Source organism: Quercus suber, unplaced genomic scaffold (assembly GCF_002906115.3).
Source record: "Quercus suber isolate HL8 unplaced genomic scaffold, Cork oak 2.0 scaffold_236, whole genome shotgun sequence".
NCBI lineage: Eukaryota > Viridiplantae > Streptophyta > Magnoliopsida > Fagales > Fagaceae > Quercus > Quercus suber.
This window is the reverse complement of record NW_027069693.1, coordinates 342,185-348,414: the sequence shown is the minus strand read 5'-3', so window position 1 is coordinate 348,414 and position 6,230 is coordinate 342,185.

The window sequence follows — 6,230 nt, the reverse complement described above, 5'->3', positions numbered from 1 at the left end:
TTTTTTTTCTTTTTTTTTTCTTTTTTTTCATTTTTGGGGGTAATCTTTTGTAATCTTCTTTTTTTTTTTTTTGATGTGGAATCTTTTGTAATCTTTAGTTAGTTGTTTAATATGTTGCAACACATATCATTAATTATACCTAGTGAATCAGTGATGCCTCTGCCTTTACAGTTAGGAGGAGAGCTTGAAAAAAAAAAAAAAAGGCATTCGAGAGTGTTAATGCACTAATGCTACCTACATTGTGAATCCTACTACTATTATTATTATTTTTATCATCATCAATTTTTTTTTATAAGTAAAAAAGAGGATCTTTGTTGTGAATCCTACTACCATTATTTGATTGAATATTATTTTTCAAATAATCTAATAGTATAAGAATGAAAATTTCAAACATAATTATCTTAATAAAAAAGAGTAGACTTACTAGACTATAGTATACTACTAAATTATAGTAATCATAATATATATATATACACACACACTATTAATAATAGGATTCTCCATTTGGGTTTTAACTTTTTGCGTACTAAAATACCTTCACACAAATTCTTAAACTCTCTAAAATACCCCATATTTTTTAGTTAAATAATTTTTAAATTAAAAAATAAAAATCGATTAAAAGAGTAATTTACTGTTCCTAAATTTTAGGTTTTTCCTTTATCTTTTTCATTCGGCCTAAAACTTAAGACATTACTTTCATCTCATTTTTAAACATTATTCCACATTAACTTACCTCTTTCTTTAAAAAATAAAAATACAAACGGTTATTTATATATCACTTTTAAACATTATAACACTGAATAAAAAAAAAAAACAAATAAAAAAAATGCATTATTGCACGCGCAAAGCGCATTTGATAAGTCAAGTACTATTAATAACAAGATTTTCTGTTTGGATTTTATCATTTTGTATACCAAAACATCCCCATACAAATTCTTAAACTCTCTAAAATACTCATATCTTTTAGTTGAATAATTTAAAATTTAAAAACACAAATTGGTTAAAAGAGTTATTTACTATTTTAAAAAAAGTTTCTAAGTTTTAGGCAAAGATACTAAAAATTAGTATACCATCTTTTTTTTTTTTTTTTTTTAATTTTTTTTTTAATTTTTTTTTAAGAAAGAGTTAAGTAAAATTTATTAGAACCTTATCCATATCTCACTTTTAAACATTATTTCACTAAACCCTAAATAAATAAATAAATAAAATAGCTGTATTGTACGTGCAAAACACATATGATGAGTCTAATATATATATATATATATATATAAGAGGATTTTCCTCTTTGAAGTTTGAACTAGACTTTTGCGTGATTCAAAAATACCCTCATTAGTGAATAGTAACTTCATTTAGAAATATGATCATAAATGTCAAATAACAAATTTTATTTTAAATTCAAAAAGAAAACTCCTAAAATTTAGGATATTTTTCATTTCAAGTTTAAAAAAGAAATTATAGTTACCGTTAATCTTTAATAGTTGATACTTTTTATTTGTTTGAAAAAAAATTTATGAATTATAATAGATGCAAATTATTAATATTTACTCAAAAAAATAGAAGAGCTTCTGAGTACACACAACGTGCATGCTTAGAAGCTGTATATATATAAAAGTATGAGAATGAATTTTTACAACGTACGTGCTTAGAAGTTGTATATATATAAAAGTATGAGAATGAATTTTTGCAATGTGCATGCTTAGAAGCTGTATATATATAAAAGTATGAGAAGGATTTTTTTTTTTTTTATTATTGATGAAAGAGAAGGAAAATTTTAAATAGGATTACCTTAATAAAAAAAAAGTAGATCATACCACTAAATTATACAAATCTTAATATATATATATATATATATATAACAGCATTGGCAGGTAAAATAAAATAAAAGGATCGTGAAGAGGGTGAAAATTAGAGGTGACAGATCTATTAGAGGGACTTGACGGTGCTGGACAGATTTGCTCATATTGAACGATACTATGTGAACGGACATAGGGTGGATGGATCAAAGGGCCATGTGGCACTTGACTGGTCATTATGTGGTCTCCAAGAAACCTAAAGAAAACAACTTGCATCTCACGATAAACCCTAGTCTATAGAGTCCCAATATGCGTGCTTAATGAACATCAAGCAGCGGGAGGACGAGACGCTGAGATCTTCGTAACCACATTCACGAATGGATTACAGAAGGGTAAGTTCCTGTTTTCATTATACAAGAACAACCCAAAAACTATGTCAGATGTGCTATACATGGCAACAAGTATATGAACGCAGAAGATGCATTGCTAGCCCAAGAAGAGCAACCCAAGAAGAGAGAGAGATAGGAAGACATACGGCAAGACAGGGGACTGAAGAGGGTAAGGACCAGAGAACAACGAGAGGATAGGCGCTCGAAACCTCACACGGGGAAATTCATGAGTTTTCCCGCTGACTGCCCCGATCGACCAATTCTTGATGCAGATCAAAGATGAAGGAGTCTTGACTTTTCCCGGCAAGCTGAAGGGAGATCCTAATAAAAGATCTAGGGACAAGTATTGCCGGTTCCACCTAAAGTAATAAATAGAAGCCCTTATTCGATAAGGAAGCTGTAGAGGTTCGTTAGCAAGGAGAGGATGAATCAACCACAAGAGTAGGCTCCCCGATGGGAGAATGAGCGCCCCACGCCATCTGTAGGGGACATAAGAATGATTGTAGGGGGCACGACGGCCACTAGGTCATCCAAAAAGGCCAGGAAAACTTACCTAAGGATGATTCAAAACGTCTAACTGACGGGCTCCATACCAAAGATGACACGGATGGACAATCCCGTCATCGGGTTCTCAGAAGAAGATGCTCGGCATCTTCACCACCTACATGATGATGCACTCGTAGTCAGCATACAAGTAAGAGATTACAATAGGCACCGAATTTTGGTCAACAATGGCAGCTCAGCTAACATCCTTTACTACTCGGCATTCCAACAAATAAGGATTGATAGAGAACGATTGATTCCAACTAACGCTCCGCTCATTGGATTTGGAGGAACACGGGTCTTCCCACTTAGTACAGTCACATTTTTGTGATGGTAGGCAACTACCCCTAACAGATCACTAAAGGACCTTTTTTATAGTTAAAAGACTTTGTTTTTTTTTTTTTTTTTTTTTTTTGTCGTTATTAATCAGTAATCACCACGTGTAGCTATCTTCATCGTCAACGTCGGTAAGGGTCCATCACACTGTCAAAGTTATTAATTATTATCCCGTTTGTCGCTTTCTGCGATTTAATAATTAAAAATCCCCAATCTTTTATATTAAATTACACCAACGCTACAACCCACAATATTTTATATTAGCATTTCTTTTTAATCAAAACAATTTCTTTCACTATTAATAAATTGGACTGCTGTTGAAGTGAACAGATATAACTCTATTCTTTGTAATGCTAGTTCAGTGATTCGAACCACATTTTTTCCCTCCCGCCCTCATCTACTACATACTTGTATAAAAAAAGAAAAAAAAGAAAAAAAAGAATAAAATGAGTATTTTTTTTTTTTTTAATGAGAAGTAAAAGCAGCAACAAGTCTTGATTGTAGTCGAGATTAAATCATACGTGTAAAATATATACATGTATGATTTAATTTCTACAATTGTCATGAAGGTATGCCAACCCTTTATTTCCAAACAATGCCATCGAGAGGAATGAGCTGTGTGAACTCCAACAATCATTTCTCAATATCTTGTTTTTACTTCCCACTTGATGCCGGAAATGCAAATGTGCAAATCTCCACCATTATTAGATGAAAGTTGTTGTAGACTACTTGCAGTATCATTAGTGCTCCTTGGTAAATTACACATCCATCATATATATATATATATATATAAGCTTTCTACTCTTTGTCAATTAGACACCCCCAAAATCTCAATGACCAATAACAATGTGGTGAATGAAATTTGAAATTATCGAATATTCAACACATTATTCAAGTCTATTAAAATCTAGTGTTCATAAAGTAGCTTCTCGTCTCTTATTGGTTTTTGTTAGAATTAAAATAACCTTAAGTTATTATTATTATTATTATGGAAATAACCTTAATTTTTATTTATTTATTTATTATGGAAATAACCTTAAGTCTTGATAGTGCCATATCCTATTGTATGGTCATTATTTCTGTTTTGACGAAGCCTTCCATATTTAAATACTATGACACATTTTGAATCCTGATAATAACAATGTTGAGTGTAGATTGGCGCTTGCACGGGACCTAGGCCTCGTAAACATTATTCTAGAAGGAGACTCACAAGTAATTATGCATGCTTTAACAAACTCTAAGCCAGCTCCTTTACCTACTCAATGGGTGACTCATCTAATGGCTGCATGTACGGCTGAAGGATACTCACCCTATCAAGAATCATGACTCACTAGCTGAAGTAAAAGCAGCTTATGTCAAAAGGTTCAGGTTTTTGGGTTCACACCTTGTTTAATGAAAATTCCAAAAAACCTTTCTATGAAAAAATAATAATACATAATAAATAGTAAATAACAATGTTGTTAGTTTGCCTACTTAAAATTGCAAGCTTTCCTTTTTGGGGTGTACCATTCCTCTACGACAATATATACCATAATCTTAATTCTATCGTAAATTTTGTTAGTGAACTAAAAAGTTTTTATTTTATTTTATACATATAATAATTATTATGTTAACTGAAAAATTAGTTGTCTATGTCTCAAATCAAATCCCAAAAAGTAGAGCTAAGGATAGGGCTGTCTCGTAGTTTCTTGGAAATGCAAGGTCACATTTATTTCCTCTTTCAAATTAGTTATTAATTTAACAACACACCTGACACCACCTTAACATCAACCTAAACTTCTTTGCTCCCTCAGCACCACTCACCGAGCGAGCGAGCGAGAGAGAGAGAGAGAGAGACTATAACTTATATTTTTTTTCTTTCTACAAATTAACATGTGCCCAACGAAGCAAAAGCATCGTACCAGCTCCGGAGCCCGAACCTCCCGACCCAACGATTCCATCTCCACCACCACTACGACAATGGTGGAGTGGATATCCGAAGCGATCAACGGTGGATCCCTCCGCCACGTGGACCTCCACACAGGAACAAACGGCTGGGCTTCACCGCCAGGCGACCTCTTCTCTCTCCGCTCCAAAAACTACCTCACCAAACGAACAAAATCCCCTTCCGGCGACTACCTACTCGCGCCGGCCGGAATGGATTTTTTTTTTTTTTTTTTAAAGTAAAAGCAGCTTTGATTAGACTAAAATGTAACGCCTTCTTTTTTTTTTTCTTTCTTTTTTAATGAGAAGTAAAAGCAACAATCGGTCTTGATTGTAATCGAGATTAAATTATACGTGTAAAATATATACATGTCTGATTTAATCTTTACAATTATCATGAAAGTATGCCAACCCTTTATTTCCAAACAATGCCATTGAGAGGAATGAGCTGTGTGAACTCCAACAATCATTTCTCAATATCTTGTTTTTACTTCCCACTTGATGCCGGAAATGCAAATGTGCAAATCTCCACCATTATTAGATGAAAGTTGTTGTAGACTACTTGCAGTATCATTCGTGCTCCTTGGTAAATTACACATCCATTATATATATATATATATGTATGTATGTATATATAACCTTTCTACTCTTTGTCAATTAGGCACCCCCAAAATCCCAATGACCAATAATAATGTGGTGAATAAAATTTGAAATTATCAAATATTCAACACATTATTCAAGTCTATTGAAATCTAGTGTCCATAAAGTAGCTTATCGTCTCTTATTGGTTTTTGTTAGAATTAAAATAACCTTAAGTTATTATTATTATTATGGAAATAACCTTAATTTTTATTTATTTATTTATTATGGAAATAACCTTAAGTCTTGATAGTGCCATATCCTATTATATGGTCATTATTTCTGTTTTGACGAAGCCTTCCATATTTAAATACTATGACACATTTTGAATCCTGATAATAACAATGTTGAGTGTAGATTGGCGCTTGCACGGGACCTAGGCCTCATAAACATTATTCTAGAAGGAGACTCACAAGTAATTATGCATGCTTTAACAAACTCTAAGCCAGCTCCTTTACTTCCAAAAAACCTTTCTATGAAAAAATAATAATACATAATAAATAGTAAATAACAATGTTGTTAGTTTGCCTACTTAAAATTGCAAGCTTTCCTTTTTTGGGTTTACCATTCCTCTATGACAATATATACTATAATCTTAATTCTATCG